The sequence below is a fragment of the Arachis stenosperma genome, chromosome 5 (genome assembly GCF_014773155.1).
Source record: "Arachis stenosperma cultivar V10309 chromosome 5, arast.V10309.gnm1.PFL2, whole genome shotgun sequence".
NCBI lineage: Eukaryota > Viridiplantae > Streptophyta > Magnoliopsida > Fabales > Fabaceae > Arachis > Arachis stenosperma.
Genome location: NC_080381.1, coordinates 99,965,806 through 99,987,199, shown reverse-complemented (window position 1 = coordinate 99,987,199; position 21,394 = coordinate 99,965,806). Strand labels below are relative to the sequence as shown.

General features: G+C 38.7%; 1 non-coding gene and 1 pseudogene across 1 annotated transcript; both read left to right on the top strand.

The window, feature by feature from the left end:
- The window catches only part of LOC130981001 (uncharacterized), a 97,468-nt pseudogene that overhangs the window by 30,434 nt on the left and 45,640 nt on the right, over positions 1–21,394 (top strand).
- On the top strand, positions 3,107–3,210 carry LOC130984669 (small nucleolar RNA R71). The gene has a single exon (XR_009088586.1). It is a non-coding gene; the product is annotated as a small nucleolar RNA R71 (small nucleolar RNA).

Here is a 21,394-nt window from a genome sequence, read left to right as displayed (position 1 = left end):
GATTAAAGTTGACCCTTCTAGTGTAGGGGCGTGCATCTCCTTGCATCATGGGTAAGTTGAATGCCAACCTCACATTTTCCGGACTAAAATCTAAGTATTTCCCCCGAATCATTGTAAGATAATTTTTTGGATTCGGGTTCACACTTTGATCATTGTTCCTAGTGATCCATGCATTGGCATAGAACTCTTGAACCTTTAAGATTCTGACTTATTGAATGGGGTTGGTTAGAACTTCCCAACCTCTTCTTTGGATCTCATGTCGGATCTCTGGATACTCATTTTTCTTGAGCTTGAAAGGGACCTCAGGGATTACCTTCTTCTTGGCCACAACATCATATAAGTGGTCTTGATGGGCTTTGGATATGAATCTTTCCATCTTCCATGACTCGGAGGTGGAAGCTTTTGTCTTCCCTTTCCCTTTTCTAGAGGATTCTCTGGCCTTAGGTGCCATCAATGGTAACGGAAAAACAAAAAGCTTATGCTTTTACCATACCAAACTTAAAATATTGCTCGCCCTCGAGCAAGAGAAGAAAGAAAAGAAGAAGAAGAAGAAGAAAATATGGAGGAGATGGGGAGAGGTGTATTTGGCCAAGAAGGAGAAGAGAGGTTTGTGTTGTGTGAAAATTAAGGAGAATGGAGGGGTTTATATAGGGAAGTGAGAGAGGGTAGGTTCGGCCATTTAGGGTGGGTTTGGGTGGGTAAAATTTTTGAATTTTGAAGGTAGGTAGGGTTTATGGGGAAGAGTGGATGGATGTGAGTGGTAAAGGGGGTAATTGGGAAGAGAGATTGAGGTGATTGGTGAAGGGTTTTTGGGAAAGTGTGTTATAAGATTAATTAGGAGGTAAGGTGGGAATATGTTAGGTGGGGATCCTGTGGGTCCACAGATCCTGAGATGATCCTGTGGGGTCCACAGATCCTGAGGTGTCAAGGATTTACATCCCTGCACCAATTAGGCATGTAAAATGCCTTAGCATACCATTCTGGCGTTTAAACGCCGAAGTGGTGCACGTTCTGGGCATTCAACGCACATGTGTAGCATGTTTCTGGCGTTGAACGCTAGTTCCATGCTTGTTACTGGCGTTCAGCGCCAGCTTTCCTCAGGGGATATTCCTGGCGTTCAAACGCCAGGATGTTGCTTGTTTCTAGCGTTCAGCACCAGTTTCATGATCTGTTCTGGCATTGAACGCCAGCCAGATGCTCCTTACTGGTGTTTAAACACCAGTAAGTCCTTCCTCCAGGGTGTGATTTTTCTTCTGCTGTTTTTGATTCTATTTTTAATTTTAATATTTTTTCATGACTCCACATGATTATGAACCTACTAAAACACAAAATAACAATCAAATAAAAATTGGGTTGCCTCCCAACAAGCGCTTCTTTAATGTCAATAGCTTGACAGCGGGCTCTCATGGAGCCTCACAGGTGATTAGGTCAATGTTGTGGACTCCCAACACCAAACTTAGAGTTTGGATATGGGGGTTCAATACCAAACTTAGAGTTTGGTTGTGACCTCCCAAAACAAAATTTAAAGTTTGATTGTGGGGTCTCTGTTTGACTCTATATTGAGAGAAGCTCTGCATGCTTACTCTCCCTTGTTACAGAAGGATAGCCGTGTGCCTTAAACACAAGGTAGTCCCCATTCAATTGAAGGACTAATTCTCCTCTGTTAACATCTATCACAGCTTCTGCTGTGGCTAGGAAAGGTCTTCCAAGAATGATGCATTCTTCCTCCTCCTTCCTAGTGTCTAAGATTATAAAATCAGCAGGAATGTAAAGGCCTTTAACCTTTACTAACACGTCCTCTACTGATCCATAAGCTTGTCTTACTGACTTGTCTGCCAATTGTAATGAGAATAAGGCAGGATATACCTCAATGATCCCTAATTTCTCTATTACAGAGAGTGGCATAAGATTTATGCCTGACCCCAGGTCACACAGAGCCTTGTTAAAGGTCATGGTGCCTATGGTACATGGTATTAAGAATTTACCAGGATCTTGTCTCTTTTGAGGTAAAGTTTTCTGAACCCATGTATCTAGTTCACTAATGAGCAAGGGAGGTTCACCTTCCCAAGTCTCATTACCAAATAACTTGGCATTCAGCTTCATGATGGCTCCTAGATATTGAGCAACTTGCTCTCCAGTTACATCTTCATCCTCTTTAGAGGAAGAATAATCTTTAGAGCTCATGAATGGCAGAAGGAGATTTAATGGAATCTCTATGGTCTCTATATGAGCCTCAAATTCCTTTAGGTCCTCAATAAGGAATTCCTTCTTGTTTGAGAGACGTCCCAGGAGGTCTTCCTCACTAGGATTTTCGTCCTTCTCCTCCCTTATGCATTCAGCCATATTGATTACATCAATGGCCTTGCACTCTCCTTTTGGATTCTCTTCTGTATTGCTTGGGAGAATACTGGGAGGAGTTTCAATGACTTTCTTACTCAGCTGGCCCACTTGTGCCTCCAAATTTCTGATGGAGGACCTTGTTTCACTCATGAAACTTAAAGTGGCCTTAGACAGATCAGAGACTAAATTTGCTAAATTAGAGGGGCTCTATTCAAAATTCTCTTTCTTTTGCTGAGAAGATGATGGAAAAGGCTTGTTATTGCTTAGCCTGTTTCTTCCACCATTATTAAAGCTTTGTTGAGGCTTTTGTTGATCCTTCCATGAGAAATTTGGATGATTTCTCCATGATGAATTATAGGTGTTCCCATAAGGTTCACCCATGTAATTTACCTCTGCTATTACAGGGTTCTCAGGATCATAAGCTTCTTCAGAAGCTGCCTCTTTAGTACTGTTGGATGCATTTTGCCATCCATTCAGACTTTGAGAGATCATGTTGACTTGCTGAGTCAACACTTTGTTCTGAGCCAATATGGCATTCAGAGCATCAATTTCAAGAACTCCCTTCCTCTGAGGTGTTCCATTATTCACGAAATTCTTCTCAGAAGTGTACATGAATTGGTTATTTGCAACCATGTGAATAAGTTCTTGATCTTCTGCAGGCGTTTTCTTTAAGTGAGTGGATCCACCTGCAGAATGGTCCAATGACATTTTGGAAAACTCAAATAGACCATAATAGAATATATCTAATATGGTCCATTCTAAAAATATGTCAGAAGGACACTTTTTGGTCATCTGCTTGTATCTTTCCCAAGCTTCATAGAGGGATTCACCATCTTTTTGTTTGAAGGCCTGAACATCCATTCTAAGCTTGCTCAGCTTTTGAGGAGGAAAGAATTTATCCAAGAAGGCCGTGACCAGCTTATCCCAGGAGTCCAGGCTATCTTTAGGTTGTGAGTCCAACCATGTTCTAGCTCTGTCTCTTACAGCAAAAGGGAAAAGCACGAGTCTGTAGACTTTAGGATCTACTCCATTTGTCTTAACAGTCTCATAAATCTGCAAAAACTCAGTTAGAAATGGATAAGGATCTTCAGATAGAAGTCCATGAAACTTGCAGTTCTGTTGCATCAAAGCAACTAATTGAGGTTTCAGCTCAAAATTGTTTGCTCCAATGGCAGAAATTGAGATGTTTTTTCCATCAAACTTGGACGTTGGTTTAGTGAAATCACCAAGCATCCTCCTTGCATTATTGTTGTTGGGTTCGGCTGCCATCTCCTTCTCTTGTTCGAAAATTTCAGAAAGGTTATCTCTGGATTGTTGTAATTTAGCTTCTCTTAATTTCCTCTTCAGAGTCCTTTCAGGTTCAGGGTCAGCTTCAACAAGAATGCCTTTTTCCTTGTTCCTGCTCATATAGGGAAGAAGAGAACAAGAAAAGAAAGAGGAATCCTCTATGTCACAGTAAAGAGGTTCCTTATTGTTAGTAGAAGAAGAAAGGGAATAAAGAAAGGAGAATATAAACAGAAGGATAAGGATAGGGGTAGTGAATTGAGATGAAGAGAGGTGAAGAGAAGTGTTAGTAAATAAATAAATAAATAGAAGAAGAAGAGAGATAGAGAATTTCGAAAATAATTTTGAAAAAATAGTTAGTGATTTTTGAAAATTAAAGATAAGATATAATTAAAATTAAAATTTAAAATAATTAATTTATTAAAAAGAATTTTTGAAAAAGGATGAGATATTTTCAAAAATTAGAGAGAGAGAAGTAGTTAGGTGGTTTTGAAAAAGATAAGAAACAAACAAAAAGTCAAATAGTTAGTTGAAAAAGATATTAAAGTCAAATTTGAAAAGATAAGATAAGAAGTTAGGTAAGATATTTTGAAATCAAATTTTTTTTTTGAAAAAGATAAAATTTTGAAAAAGATATGATAAAAAGATAAGATTTTTAAGAAAAAGATATTTTGAAAAAGATTTAATTTTTAAAATTAAAATTGATTACTTGACTAACAAGAAACTAAAAGATAAGATTATAGAGTTTAAAGATTGAACCTTTCTTAACAAGAAAGTAACAAACTTCAAATTTTTGAATCAATCACATTAATTGTTAGTGTAATTTTGAAATTTTGAAATAAAATTAAGAAAAAGATTTTTGAAAAAATATTTTGAAATTTTCGAAATTAATAAGATAAAAATGAAAAAGATTTGATTTGAAAAAATTTTGAAAAGATAAGATTTTTTTAAAATTGAAAATTTGACTTGACTTGTAAGAAACAACTAATTTTTAAAATTTTTTTTGACCAAGTCAACCCAAAATTTCGAAAATTTGGAGAGAAATAAGGAAAAGATATTTTTTTATTTTTGAATTTTTGATGATGAGAGAGAAAAACATAAAAATGACTCACAACATGAAAATTATGAATCAAAACTCATGATGCATGCAAGAACACTATGAATGTCAAGATGAACACCAAGAACACTTTGAAGATCATGATGAACATCAAGAACATAATTTTAAAAAATTTTTGATGCAAAGAAAACATGCAAGACACCAAACTTAGAAATCTTTAATGCATGGACTCTAACAAACGAAAAATGCATATGAAAAACAACAAACAACACAAAACAAGAAAACATCAAGATCAAACAAGAAGACTTGTCAAGAACAACTTGAAGATCATAAAGAACACCATGAATGCATGAATTTTCGAAAAATACAAGAAAAATTTTTAAAGCATGCAATTGACACCAAACTTAAAAGTTGACTCAAGACTCAAACAAGAAACACAAAATATTTTTTATTTTTATGATTTTATGATTTTTCTTTGTATTTTTATTATTTTTTTCGAAAATATTCTTTAGAAAAACGAAAATAAAGAAAAAAATTTTTGAAAATTTTTTGAAAACTTTTTGAAAAGAAAATTACCTAATCTGAGCAACAAGACGAACTGTTAGTTGTCCATACTCGAACAATCCCCGGCAACGGCGCCAAAAGCTTGGTGCACGAAATTGTGATCATTAACAATGGCTCCAATAATTTGGTAGCTCTCACACGTGAATTACACTTAGTCACAACTCCGCACAACTAACCAGCAAGTGCATTGGGTCGTCCAAGTAATACCTTACGTGAGTAAGGGTCGATCCCACGGAGATTGTTGGTATGAAGCAATCTATGGTCATTGATGACAAGTCATCTTAGCCTAGTTTCACTAGTCTTTTTCTTTTGTTTTCAATAGATTTTATGCACTTTCTTGAACCATAAGTAAGCCAATTGGGTACAATTTCATGTTTCCTTTGATTCAATCAACTATGGATGAATTGATGCATTTTCATGAGTTTTTGTGCAATAATTGCTTATATGACAAGAAGAAGAATAACTCTCATGATTATGGCATAGCTTTGATACAATTGTTGATTGATGATAGGTGGAATAAAGCTTGGAAGAAGGTTGCAAGAATGGGCTTGGAAAGAAGGGATTCACGTTTGAGCTCACGTTTGCCTCAAACGTGAGTAGCAGCTGAAAAACACCCTGGAGGTCGCCCACGTTTGCACCAACGTTTGCCTCAAACGTGAGGTCAAACATTGGCTACATTTTAGCATGGAAGAGCATGGAAGAGCACCCTGTTTGATGCCTTGGTTAAGCCATGTTTGTGCCAACGTTTGCCTCAAACGTTAGGCCAAACGTTGGCCAAAAGAGAAGCTTGGAGGGAACCACGTTTGAGCTCAAGTTTGACCTCAAATGCTGGATCAAACGTGGATGACAACAGAATGGTCGAGCTGCATAATTGGCACACGAAGGCATTTGAGTCAACGTTTGCCTCAAACGTCAACTCAAACGTAAATCCCCAAGGCCCAAGTTGCAAACGGATTTCTCCCCAACACCAAGAACAATCAACAGAGGCTTTTGTCAACCCAATTCCATCAAGAGCAAGGGCCCAATTCAAGGCTTGAAGATCATTTGAAGAAAGTGTATAAATAGCTTAGAATTTAAGTTTTTGGGGAGCTTTTTCTTTTGGGAGTTTTTCTTTAGAGTTTTCATAGTACTCATAGTAGAGAGCTTACTTTACATTTGGGTTGTTAGTTTCTGGGAGGGGAATTGAATTCTCTTCCTCTGGGTTTCTTGTTTTCATTTCCTGCATACTTGCTTATGTCTTGGGTGTTGAGAATTGAGGAAATTCTGTCTCAATCTCACCTTGAGATCTCTCTCTGTTTTAATTTTTACTGCACTCTTGAGAAATTGGAAATTGAATTTAGTTTTCTACTGTTTGATATTTACTTCTCTTGTAATTGAATTCTGAATTTGGATCTAGGAAGGCAGTGAGATCTAGACTTGGTTATCTAGTCTCTTGGGTCCTGAGATCTGGAGTTATCATTTTATTTTCTCTGTTGAATGCTTTTTGAGTTCATTTACATTTCCATTTTAGATCCGGTTCAATTCAAATCATCTTCTACTCTTCTATGTGTTGAGATTTACTGTTCTTTTGTTTAATTTTTGCAATCCCACATCCCTGACCCATTTACAATTCAAGCCATTTACGTTTCTTGCACTCTAAGATTCTGTAATTTACATTTCTTGCGTTCTAAGTTTTTGCCATTTAATTTCTTGTTCTTTAAGATTCAACACTTTTATTTTCTGTTCTCTTTAATTCCCTGCAAATTACCCATTCCCCTTTTACATTCCTTGTAATTTAGTTACTGCCAATTACAAATCAATCAACCAATACTTGATTCGCATGACTAAATCAACCACTAAGCTAAAATTGCTCAATCCTTCAATCCCTATGGGATCGACCTCACTCCCGTGAGTTTTATTACTTGATGCGACCCAGTACACTTGCTGGTGAGTTTTGTGTCGGATCGTTTTCCGCACATCAAGTTTTTGGCGCCGTTGCCGGGGATTGATTAGGTTGACAATGATTAAGTGAGGTGGTGATTTAGATCAAGCACTTTTTCTTTTCTGTTTCTTTTATTTCTAACTTGCATACTAACTGTTTGAGAATTTGTCTCTACTAACTCTCACTGCACTCAAGCTACAGAGTGTTCTGTGTATCCTTGCTGTTTTGGTTGTATGGCATAAACAAGGAGAGAGTTCTCTACCTCTGGAATTTCTGAAGAAGAGCACCAAGAAATGGAGGAGACTGGAAGGAAGTTCACAGTAAGAGGAGAAAAGCTAAGGCACTATGATTTTCAGCCTCCATGATCAAAGAACAAGATGTCAAGCTAGTGACAATAAAGAAGCACTTGTTGGGAGGCAACCCAACCTGAGGTAGTTTTCTTTCCGTAGCTATTTCAATAAAGAAGCTAAGTAGTTTTATCTATATTGCAAGGAGCTAAGTTTGGTGTTGCACACCAAAACAAAGGGAGAATGAAGAATGCTAAGTTTGGTGTTCCACTAAAAATATCATTTAAAAACACATTCTCACCTTCTGCATAAAGGGTTGCTAGCTCCAAGCAATCAGAGAAACTACTTAACTAATGTCTATTTTCTAGTTTTTAGTCTTATTGCCTTTAGCAAAGAAAAAGAGTTCCACATATGGTCAATTTGATGCATGAGAACTATTGACAAGGTACTAAATTTGGTGTTCTCACACCAAAGTAAGTTCAAAAGCCCACAAATAATTCATGCATGCTAACCAATTTTCAAGTGCTTGGGGAACAAGCAACTTTCAAAGTTTATTATAGGCAGTCACTTGAATCTAAGGAAGGATTAAGCACCATCAACCAAAGAGACAAAGAGGGATGCAAAGATCAACAATGGTGCTGAGAAGGAGTGAAGCAAGTAAACTCCAAAAGGTTGTATTGTTAAGTGATTGTCTTATATTCAAAACTGCTATGATTTTGAAAGTGATATTGTACCCCTGTTCAGTATAATTTCCTTGTAGTTCAATAACTAAGATGTTTGGTATATCATAGCACCATACACTTGAAAATTTGCTTGCACTCAAGGATTGGAAAAATATAAATAGAAAACATTTCTTTGAAGAGAAGGATTGAAGAATCAAAAATTCATTTTGAGGCAAGCAAAAGATTAGGGGAAGTGGTGGTTCTAGTTGTATAATCATGTATTGAGGTTGCATGCTTATGAAAACATCCATGGGAGCTCATAGGCAGGGCGTAGAGATTAAAGAAGTATTGTGGAGATTCTCAAACATTTATTGATCCAAGAAGCAGCAAACAAAAGAAAGAAAATATAAAAAATGAAAGAACATGGCCCAAGGCTCTGAGCATCAATTACTAGGCAAAAAAAAAAGAGAAGAAACAAAAAACTCAAAGAGTTGTTATCCTAGTAAATGCTTGTGGTCGAATTGAGTCAAAGAGAGAGGCTTGAGCAAATAAATCCTTACGGGTGCTTTAACACCTAATACCTTAAAACCAACTGGTTTAGGAGTATTGATTGAAAGCTTAGCTAAAGAGCCGCTTTGAGACATGACACTTAGAGTCAAGGCCAAAGCACATAAACTATAAGCTGCTTCAAGGTGATTACCTATAGAGAGATCTCCATGATACCATTTGGATGAAAGTCCTAAGACCTAAGACTTCCAAGATGTGGGGACTAGTAAGCACTGAAACCCTTGCATGAGCATATAATTTAGAGTTCACCCCACTGTCACTTAATCACTTCACTCACAGGACACTACATGTTATTCTTCAATCTATTCTAAACTAAAAGAATTGTTGAGCATAAATTCTTTTCTTGCTTGGGGACAAGCAAGCCTTAAGTTTGGTGTTGTGATGACAAGTCATCTTAGCCTAGTTTCACTAGTCTTTTTCTTTTGTTTTTAATAGATTTTATGCACTTTCTTGAACCATAAGTAAGCCAATTGGGTACAATTTCATGTTTCCTTTGATTCAATCAACTATGGATGAATTGATGCATTTTCATGAGGTTTTGTGCAATAATTGCTTATATGACAAGAAGAAGAATAACTCTCATGATTATGGCATAGCTTTGATACAATTGTTGATTGATGATAGGTGGAATAAAGCTTGTAAGAAGGTTGCAAGAATGGGCTTGGAAAGAAGGGATTCACGTTTGAGCTCACGTTTGCCTCAAATGTGAACTCAAACGTGAGTAGCAGCTGAAAAACACCCTGGAGGTCGCCCACGTTTGCGCCAACGTTTGCCTCAAACATGAGGTCAAACGTTGGCTACATTTTAGCATGGAAGAGCATGGAAGAGCACCCTGTTTGATGCCTTGGTTAAGCCACGTTTGTGCCAATGTTTGCCTCAAACGTTAGGCCAAACGTTGGCCAAAAGAGAAGCTTGGAGGGAACCACGTTTGAGCTCACGTTTGACCTCAAACGCTGGCTCAAACGTGGACGACAGCAGAATGGCCGAGCAGCATAATTGGAACACGAAGGCGTTTGAGTCAACGTTTGCCTCAAACGTCAACTCAAACGTAAATCCCCAAGGCCCAAGTTGCAAACGGATTTCTCCCCAACACTAAGAACAATCAACAGAGGCTTTTGTCAACCCAATTCCATCAAGAGCAAGGGCCCAATTCAAGGCTTGAAGATCATTTGAAGAAAGTGTATAAATAGCTTAGAATTTAAGTTTCCGGGGAGCTTTTTCTTTTGGGAGTTTTTCTTTAGAATTTTCATAGTACTCATAGTAGAGAGCTTACTTTACATTTGGGTTGTTAGTTTCTGGGAGGGGAATTGAATTCTCTTCCTCTGGATTTCTTGTTTTCATTTTCTGCATACTTGCTTGTGTCTTGGGTGTTGAGAATTGAGGAAATTCTGTCTCAATCTCACCTTGAGATCTCTCTCTGTTTTGATTTTTACTGCACTCTTGAGAAATTGGAAATTGAATTTAGTTTTCTACTATTTGATCTTTACTTCTCTTGCAATTGAATTCTGAATTTGGATCTAGGAAGGCAGTGAGATCTAGACTTGGTTATCTAGTCTCTTGGGTCCTGAGATCTGGAGTTATCATTTTATTTTCTCTGTTGAATGCTTTTTGAGTTCATTTACATTTCCATTTTAGATCCGGTTCAATTCAAGTCATCTTCTACTCTTCTATGTGTTGAGATTTACTGTTCTTTTGTTTAATTTTTGCAATCCCACTTCCCTGACCCATTTACAATTCAAGCCATTTACGTTTCTTGCACTCTAAGATTCTGCAATTTACATTTCTTGCGTTCTAAGTTTCTGCCATTTAATTTCTTGTTCTTTAAGATTTAGCACTTTTATTTTCTGTTCTCTTTAATTCCCTGCAAATTACCCATTCCCTTTTTACATTCCTTGCAATTTAGTTACTGCCAATTACAAATCAATCAACCAATACTTGATTCGCTTGACTAAATCAACCACTAAGCTAAAATTGCTCAATCCTTCAATCCCTGTGGGATCGACTTCACTCCCATGAGTTTTATTACTTGATGCGACCCGGTACACTTGCCGGTGAATTTTGTATCGGATCGTTTTCCGCACATCAGTCATCTTGTAGATCTAAGTCAGGCTGATTCAAATGTGATTGGATTGGATAATTAAAAGATAAATAAAATAGGATAGAAATACTTATGTAAATTAATGGTGGGAATTTCAAATAAGCGTATGGAGATGCTTGTCCCTGTTGAATCTCTGCTTTCCTACTGCTTTCATCCAATCCTTCTTACTCCTTTCCATGGCAAGCTGTATGTAGGGCATCACTGTTGTCAATGGCTACATCCCATCCTCTCAGAGAAAATGGTCCAAATGCTCTGTCACAGAACGGCTAATCATCTGTCGGTTCTCAATCAGGTTGGAATAGAATCCCGTGATTCTTTTGCGTTTGTCAATAACGCCCAGCCTTCAGGAGTTTGAACCTCGTCACAGTCATTCAATCCCGGAATCCTACTCGGAATACCACAGACAAGGTTAGATTTTCCGGATTCTCATGAATGCCGCCATCAATTCTAGCTTATACCACAAAGATTCTGATCAAGGAATCCAAGAGATATGTGCCCGATCTAAGGTAGAACGGAAGTGGTTGTCAGTCACGCGCGTTCATAGGTGAGAATGATGATGAGTGTCACGGATCATCACATTCATCAAGTTGAAGTGCAACGAATATCTTAGAACAGGAATAAATCGAATTGAATAGAAAATAGTAGTAATTGCATTGAAACTTGAGGTACAGCAGAGCTCCACACCCTTAATCTATGGTGTGTAAAAACTCCACCGTTGAAAATACATAAGTGATGAAGGTCCAGGCATGGCCGAATGGCCAGCCCCGAATATCTCAGAACTAAACGTCCAAAGATGTGGTCAAAAGACCGAATGATCAAAAGACTCCTAATAAACTAGTAAAAAGTTCTATTTACACTAAACTAGCTACTAGGGTTTATAGAGGTAAGTAATTGATGCATAAATCCACTTCCGGGGCCCACTTGGTGTGTGCTTGGGCTGAGCTTAATCCATCCACGAGCTAAGGCTTCTCTTGGAGTTGAACGCCAAGTTGTAACGTGTTTTGGGCGTTCAACTCTGGTTCGTGACATGTTTTTGGTGTTTGACTCCAGAATGCAGCATGGAACTCGTGTTGAGCGCCAGTTTACGTCATTTAATCACGAATAAAATATGAACCATTACATATTGCTGGAAAGCTCTGGATGTCTACTTTCCAACGCCGTTGAGAGCGTGCCATTTGGAGTTCTGTAGCTCCAGAAAATTTATTTCGAGTGCAGGGAGGTCAGATTCCAATAGCATCAGCAGTCCTTTGTCAGCCTCCTATCAGAGTTTTGCTCAGGTCCCCCAATTTCAGCCAGAAAATACCTGAAATCATAGAAAAATACACAAACTCATAGTAAAGTCCAGAAATGTGAATTTAGCATAAAAAGGTAATGAAAACATCCCCAAAACTAACTAGATCATACTAAAAACTACCTAAAAACAATGCCAAAAAGCGTATAAATTATCCGCTCATCAAGCAACAGTCATAACAGAGACATAATTGTTCAGCAGTGAAAATAGAACACTTTGGATGGAGTGTCGCTGGCATTGAATGCCAGCCAGGGAGCAGATCTTGGGCGTTCAAATGCTAGTGCAGAGGGTAGGGAATCTGAATTCCCTAACCTCTCAGGACCAGTGGGTCCCATAGCATCTTCACCCAACCCACTTTCTTTCACACTTCCCCATACACTCTTCCCTATAAACCCTAGCTCAATCACATCTATATCACTTCCTCAAAACCTTCATAACTCCCACCAACCCCCACCCACTTCAAAATCAAAATTACCTCCCAATTACCCACCCATGACCGAACCCAACCCTACCCACTTCCTATAAATACCCCTCCTTCTAACCCTTCATACACACACTCATAAGCCCCATTTGGCTGAGCTCCCTTTCCCCCTCTATCTCCTATTTTCTTCCTCTTCTACTCTATTCTTCTCTTTTCTTTATTTTTGCATGAGGATGAGCAAAGCTTTTAAGTTTGGTGTTGGAAACGCGTTGCTTTTGGCTTTCCATTACCACTTATGGAACCCAAGGTTGGAGAATCCTCTAGAAAGAAGAAAGGAAAGGTAGTAGCCGTCACCTTTGAATCTTAGAAGATAGAAAGATTCATCACCAAAGCCCACCAAGACCACTTCTATGAAGTAGTGGCAGAGAAGAAGGTGATCCTTGAGGTCCCTTTCAAGCTCAAGAAGAATGAGTATCCGAAAATTCAAAGAGAGATCCGGAGAAGAGGTTAGGAAGTCCTAACCAATCTTATCCAAAAGGTTGGGATCTTAATCGTGCAAGAGTTCCATGCTAATGCATGGGTCACAAAAAACAATGACACTAGTTTGAACCTAAATTCTAAGAATTGATGCACCATGGACCGAGGGAGAATCCTAGATTTCAGCCCGGAATGTGTGAGGTTGGCGTTTAACATGCCTTTGATGCAAGGAGACCCTCATCCTTATACTAGAATAGTCAACTTTGATCAAAGACTGGATCAAGTGCTCTCAGACATCTATGTGGAAGGAGCATAGTGGAAAAGAGATTCCCAAGGGAAGCCCATTCAACTAAGAAGGCTTGACCTCAAACCCATAGCTAGAGGACGGTTGGAATTCACCCAACGCTCTATCATCCCTACTAGCAATCGGTCAGAGGTGACTATTGAAAGAGCCATCATGATCCGTTGCATCATGATTGGAAGTGAGGTGGAAGTACATGAGGTGGTCCCTCAGGAACTGTACAAGATAGCTGAGAAGCCTTCCACCAATGCAAGGTTGGCATTCTCACACCTCATTTGTCATCTATGCAATTCAGCTGGAATTGTCATAGAGGGAGACATCTCCATTGGGGAGGACAAGCCCATCACTAAGAAGAGGATGAAGCAAACTAGAGAGCATGCCCATGAGCCTGTGCAGCCGCCTCAGCAAGATATCCCTGAGATGCCTCAAGGGATGTATTTTCCTCCTCAAAGCTATTGGGATCAATGGCATACTACCATAGGAGAATTAAGCTCTGACATGAACTAGTTGAGGATAGAGCATCAAGAGCATTCCACCATCCTCAATGAAATTAGAGAAGATCAAAGGGCTATGAGGGAAGAACAACAAAGACAAAGGAGTGACATTGAAGAGATCAAGTACTACATTGGATCCTCAAGGAGTACTACCCGCCACTATTAAAGGTGGATTCATTCTCTTCATCTCCTTTTCTTTTGTATTTTTCTGTTTTTTGTTATGTTGTATTGTCTGTTCTCTTGTCCTTATTGCATGATCACTTGCATTTATGTCTTAAGGCTATAAAATGTTCCATATTTTTCTCACCTTGCTTAAAAGAAAATTTTAATTGAAAAGAATTGAGAGATACATGAATTTCAAGTTTATAACAAGAATAGTTCAATTATCTTGATGTGGTGGCATTGCTTTTGTTTTCTAAATGTATGAATAAACATTGCATATTTGAAATTGGAAGTTTAGAATGTTGGCTCTTGAAAGAATGATGAAAAAGGAAAAGTATTATTGGTAATCTGAAAAATCCAAAAATTGATTCTTGAAGCAAGAAAAAGCAGTAAAAAGCAAAAGAAAAAGCATATGCAACAAAAGAAAAAATATATGCATGCGAAAAATAGAAAAAAAATGCAGAAAAAGCCAATAACCCTTTAAACCAAAAGGCAACGGTAAAAGGATCCAAGGCTTTGAGCATCAATGGTTAGGAGGGCCTAAAGGAAACAAAATCCTGACCTAAGTGGCTCAACCAAGCTGTCCCTAACCATGTGCTTGTGGTGTGAAGGTGTCAAGTAAAAAGCTTGACACTGAGTAGTTAAAGTTGTCATCCAAAAGAAAAAGAGTGTCCGTAAGAACTCTGGACACCACTATCTGGGGATTCTAGCAATGCTGAATCACAATCCGAAAGGGCTCACCCAGTTAAAGTGTCTGTGGCATTTATGTATCCGATGGTAATACTGGAAAACAAAGTGCTTAGGGTCACGGCCAAGATTATAAAAGCTGTGTTCAAGAATAAAAAAGAACTGAACTAGAAGAGTCAATAATATCATCTGGATTCTAAGTTCCTAAAGAGACCAACAGTTATAAGTTTCAATGGATAGTGAGATGCTAAAACTATTCAGAAGCAAAAAGCTACTAAGTCTCGCTAATCTAATTGAAACTGAGCTTCATTGGAAACTCTGATATTTATTATATCTTACTCTTTTTTTTTATCCTACTTTTTTTTTACTTGCTTGAGGACAAGCAATAGTTTAAGTTTTGTTTTGTGATGAGCATATATTTTATATGCTTTTTGGCATCATTTTCATATAGTTTTTAGCATGTTTTGTTTAATTTTTTTTAAGTTTTCATATGTTTTAGTGTTAAATTCACATTTTTGGATTCTACTTTGAGTTTGTGTATTTTTGTACAATTTCAGGTATTTTTTGGCTAAAATTGCGGTGCTGGAGCAAAAGTTAGCTTAAGTCTGATTCAGAGACAGAGAAAGCACTACAGATGCTGTCCAGATTTGACCTCCTTACACTCGAAAGAGATTTTTTGGAGCTACAAAAGTCCAAATGGAGCGTTCTCAACGACTATGGAAAGCTGACCTTCAGAGCTTTCTAACAATGTATAATAGACCATAATTTTCTTCAGATTAGAAGGCCCAAAACTGGCATCGAACGCCAGCCTCCTATCCCATTCCAGGCGTCCAGCGCCCAAAGGAGGAGACCAGCATCCAAACACCTAGAGAAGACCCCCTATCCAGCGTTCAACACTCTAGAGGCCTCATAGCACGTAGATGTCATCAAAACTCAGCCCAAACACTCACCAAGTGGGCCCAGAAGTGGATTTTAGCACTAAAAGACTATTTTACCTTTTCTTATGTAATTCTTATTCATTAGTTTAGTATTTAAGGGATATTTTACATAATCATACAGATCGGTCATATTTTTGTTTAAGATTGTATTTTATATCAGTATGAGTTTGTAAACCTCCTGGGTTGAGGGGAGGCCCTGCTAAGTTTTATGGATTAATAAAAGTATTATTGTTTTTCTTTAATCTGTGTTTGATTCTATATTTTTAAGATGTATCTTCGTCCTTCATCAATATGAATGCGTTGAAATAGCATAAGGTTATCACATTCTACATGGGTTTAGAGTGAGTCTTTTATTGGAGAATAATGAACCACCAGCATGATTATACATCTCTTAGATGGCTAATCCACGACTTTGTTGGGAACTTTTTGAGAACACTAGTTCAGCTGAAGTTTGGGGAGATTAGAGGCTTTGTGCTTTTGGCTAGAACCCAAAGGCACAGCATCCTCTGATTCAGAAGTTCTGACCTTGTCTGTGGCATTTTGAGTAGGATCGTAAAAGAGAATAGGCTGCAGGAGCTTCACCCTCAATCAGAATGGATTCGCACTAACCCTGTGGTTCAGATATGGAGGAGTATTAGCGGCTGCTCAAACCAGCGTCAATCACATACAGCTTGCCATAAAAGAAATAATTCACAATTGAAGAAGACAGTAATACCAGAGTTAATCTAGAAGGACAAAGCATCTCTAAGCCTTAACCATCTTCTCATTCTTATAATCAAGCATTGTAATTCCATCTTCTGAATCCAATAACTCTTCTATCCGCCTGACTAAAACCTGCAAGATAACTATAGCTTGCTTCAAACCACAATCCTCGTGGGATCGACCCTGACTCGCTCAGGTATTACTTGGACAACCTAGTGCACTTGCTGGTTTAGTTGTACGAAGTGTGGGAATTCATGCACCAATCCAATTTTTAAATGTATCTTCGTTCTTCAACCTGATGAATGGGATGACCCATGATAATCATCATTGTTCTTCAATCTTAGAACCGTGTGCTTGACAACCACCCGTATTCTACTTGGGTTCATGTGATTTACGTAACTGGAAAGCATTGAACCACCGGCTTGATTATACATCTCTTATACGGCTAATCCATGACTTTGTTGGGGACTTCTTGAAACATCAGTTCAGCCCAGTTATGGGGAGATTAGGATCTCTGTGGTAGAGGCTAGAACCCAAAGGCGCAACATCCTCTGATCCAGAAGATTTGACCTTGTCTGTGATATTTTTAGTAGGATCATTGAGGAGAATGGACTGCAGGAGCTTCACCCTCAATCGGAATGGATCCACACTAACCTTGGGGTTCAGATCTGGAGGAGCATTGGCGACCTCTCAACTGGCGTTGATCACATACAGCCTGCAATAGAAGAAATCATTCACAGTTGAAGAAGACAGTAAGACCAGAGTTAATCCAGAAGGACAAAGCATCTCCAAGCTTTAACCATCTTCTTATCATTGCAAACATATCAACCAAGTTAAGATCTCTTTATTTTCTTTTCTGCAATTAAACATCATACCCACATCTCTTACTCACCTGACTAAGATCTACAAGATAACCGTAGCTTGCTTCAAACCATAATCCTCGTGGGATCGACCCTGACTCACTCAGGTATTACTTGGACGACCTAGTGCACTTGCTGGTTTAGTTGTACAAAGTGTGGGGATTCGTGCATCACTTGTTCCTATTTTTCTTCTAAGTTTCTTACGTTAATATTGGTGTTGAATTATCCTACTAAATTGTTGAGAATTTCTTGCATTGTTTTAGTGCTTCGTGACTTGTAAGGGTGTGCAAAAAAACTGGTTTCAAAACTGAATTGAAACTGTTTTAAATAAACCAGTTTTTCCAAATAAAAAAACTGAACTGAAACTATGGTTATTATGAAAACCAGTTTATTAAAAAAACCAGTTTTTATGGTTTAGTTTAGTTTTAAACCAAATTAAAATTGGTTTTATTCAAACTCCAAAGCAAGAGAAAGAGAGAGGAAAGAGAGAGAGAAAGGAGGAGATACAGGAGGGGAGAGAGGGAAAGGAAAGAGAGAAGGGGAGGAGGAGAGAGAGGAGGGAGAGTGTAGTTGTGTTTGTGACAGAGCGTAATGGTGGTGTATATGACAAAGGTTCTGGGAATAAAGGGATTTAGAATAGAAGCAAAGACTTTGGGAGAAGAGAAGAGAGAGGAAAGTAAGAGAGATGAGGAGAGAAAGAAGAGAGAGAGGAAGAGAGAGAAAGAAAGAGATGAGGAGAGAGAGAAAGAAAGAGAAGTGAGAAGGAAAAAGAGGGTAAGGAGAGAGAGGAAGAGAGAGGGAGAGAATAAGAGAAAGAGAGAGAGAGAGAGAGAGAGGGGGAGAGGGAAGGAGAGAGAAAAGAAAAGGGGAAGGAAAGAGAGAGAGAAGAATAGAGAGAGAGAGAAGGGAGAGAGAAATAAAAAGGAAGGGGAGAGAAATAAAAGGGGGAGAGGGGATAAAGAGAGAGAGTAAGAGAAAGAGAGGAAGACAAAGAGAGAGGAGGGGAAGAAAGAAGAAAAGGAGAGTGAGAGAGAGAGAGAGAGAAAGGAGGGAGAGAGAGGGAGAGAATTGATAGATGAATAGGGGAAGGAGAGAGAGAAGCGGAGAGGAAAAAGGGAAAAAGGAGAGAGAGAAGCGGAGAGGGAAAAGGAAAAGAAGGAGAGAGAGAGAGAGAGAAGATTGAGAGAGAAGAAGAGGGGAGGGGGAGAGAGAGAGGGGGAAGAGAGAAAGGAGAGGCAGAGAGAAGGGAGAGAGAAATAAAGGAGAGGGAGAGAAAGAAGGTAAGGGAAGAGAGAGAAAAGAAAAAGAGAGAGAGGAAGACAAAGAGAGGACAGGGGGAGAAAGAGGGAAAGGTGATGACAAGTCATCTTAGCCTAGTTTTACTAGTCTTTTTCTTTTGTTTTCACTTGAATTATGCACTTTCTTGAGGCTTAAGCAAGCCAAATTAGGCAGATTTTCATGCTTCCTTTGATTGAATCAACCATATGTGAATTAAGGCTTTTCATGAGGTTTGATGCCATAATTGGTGCATATTAGGATAGAATGATCATCTCATGATTTCAAGCATAGCTTTGATGTGTTTGGTTGATTTATGACAGGGGAAGAAAGCTTGGAAAAGGATTGAAGTGAGAAGGGATGGCTAGAAGATAAGAGAAGACAAGGAATCAAGTGAAATTGAATCAGGAAGAATGAAGTTGGAGTTGAAGTTAGCCTCAACGTTAGCCCCCTAACTTGGAGGCTAACGTTGGAAGTTCAAAATTCCTCCCAGGGTTAGCCACGTTTGCGCCAACGTTAGCCCCCTAACTTGGAGGCTAACGTTGGCATAAGAAATCTTCCCCAGGGTGTGCCAACGTTAGCGCCAACGTTAGCCCCCTAACTTGGAGGCTAACGTTGGCGCCACTCCAACATAAAGCAAGGCCAACGTTAGGGACAAAGTTAGCCCCCTAACGTTGGCGCCAACGTGAAGTGCAGAAGATTGGTGTTGCTGCTAGAAAAAGTTGGCCTCAAAGTTAGCCCCCTAACTTTGAGGCTAACTTTAAAACCCAACTTTGCAAAACTCAATCCGGTTCAATTGATTCACTTGGGTCTCTCTCCAAACTTCAAGAGCAATCAACCAAGGCCTCTTTCAACCCAATTCCATCAAGAGCAAAGGCCCAACTCAAGGCTTGAAGATCAATTGGAGAAAGTGTATAAATAGGCTAGAATTCAATTTATTCGGGGGGTTCCCTTTTTAGAATTTTTTTCATAGAGCTTTCCTTTTATTTTCACAGAGAGTGATCTTTAGTTTCTTAGTTTGGGGAAGGAGAATTCCATTCTCTTCCTCTTAGTTTGAATTGCTTTCAATTTGAATTACACTTGTCTTGGATCTTGGGTTAGAGAATTGAAGGAATTCTGTTTCAATCTCACCTTGGATCTTGTTTAATTTCACTGCAAATTGAGTTTCCTTTTCTGCTACTTGCTTTCTCATTTAATTCCCTTGCAATTTACAATTCCTGTGATATTGTTCTTGTTGGATCTAGGAAGGCATTGAGATCTAGACTTAGTTTTCTAGTCTCTGTTTCTTGCTTTAATTGTTCATTTAATTTTCTGTTAGAATCTGTTTCAACCCATTCCCCATTTACTCTTCTGTTTAATGCAATTTAAATTCTCGTTGTTTAATTCTTGCAAATTCAAGTCCCAATCCCCTTTACATTTCAAGTCATTTACATTTCTTGTCATTTAAGATTCTTGCAATTTACATTTCTTGCAATCTAAGTTTCTGCCATTTAATTTCTTGTTCCTTAAGATTCAGCACTTTAATCTCTTGTTCTCTTTACTTTCAATGCAATTTAAATTCTGCAACTCAATCAACCAAATCTTGATTCGCTTGACTAATTCAACCACTAAACTAAAATTGCTCAATCCTTCAATCCCTGTGGGATCGACCTCACACCCGTGAGTTTTATTACTTGATGCGACCCGGTACACTTGCCGGTAAGATTGGTGTTGTTTCGGGAGAGATTCATTTCTCAAACCAAAACAATTTCCCATCAAGTTTTTGGCGCCGTTGCCGGGGATTGATTAGATTGACAATGATTAAGTGAGGTGGTTATTTAGATCAAGCACTTTTTCTTAATTTTTGACTAACCCACTAACTGTTTGAAGTTTTGCCTCTGCTAACCCACTAACCATTTGGAGTTTTGTCTCAACCGATTACACTCAATTTTCAAAAATACCATTGTGTGTTCCGTTTGTTGATTTATGTCACAGAAGAAGAAAAGAGAGGCACGAGGGAAGGCTGTCATTGAAGAAGAAACCTCGAAAGAAAAACACCACAACATGAAGCCGCAACTTGTTTCACTAATCAAGAACAATTGCTCCTATGGTGGAAGTCCATTGGAGGATCCTAAACAGCATATATCCACTTTTCTGAGAACTTGTGGTGTTGTCAATTTCGAAGGTGTAAATCATGACACCTGGAAGCTCTCGTTATTCCCCTTATCATTAAGGGATGAAGCTGCACAATGGCTGGAAACTATGCCCCAGGGCAGTATTGCTAGTTGGGACGAATTGGTCACCAAATTTCTGACCAAATTCTCCTCATCCCAACAGAACATCAAGATGAAAGAGAGGATTCAGCCACTCATGCAAGGAGAGGAAGAGTCATTGTCCAAACCATGGGAAAAAGACAAGAAAGTGAATGACAAAGAGGGTTTCCGAACATTCTATGTAGGATTAACTCCAGAAACAAGGAAAGCAGTGGATTACGTTTTAGATAGCCTCTTCAAAGCAACAGCAGCTGGCCAAGGAACTGCGGAGCTCAAGGACAAGAAAGCAAACAACCAACACTCATCTGAGAATCCACAGAATGCAACTTCAGATGAGGAGATAAAGAAACTTGAAGGAATGAAGGCAATCATGAATCAAAGCAAACAACTACATCAGCAAACTCAGCAACAATTGGGGTCAATAGCTAGACAAATTGACTTTCTCCATTCTACTACAGTGAAGGAACAATTTCCACCATGGAAACCACATTCGTATCTAAGAATGAGGGAATCTCAATATCATGAACAAAGAGACTTCAACTACAACAACCCAAATTTCTCAACCCTGCAACCACACTACACACCCTTCCAACCCCTGACACCCCACAACCAACCAATTTCACAAGATTCTCAGAGGATCACTAACCTGGAAATCTTAGTAGAAAGAATGATGAAACATCAAGAGATGACAAGCAAGAACCATGAGGACTTACTCGGAAGAATTGAAAGACAAATAAAACAATTAGCTAAGAAC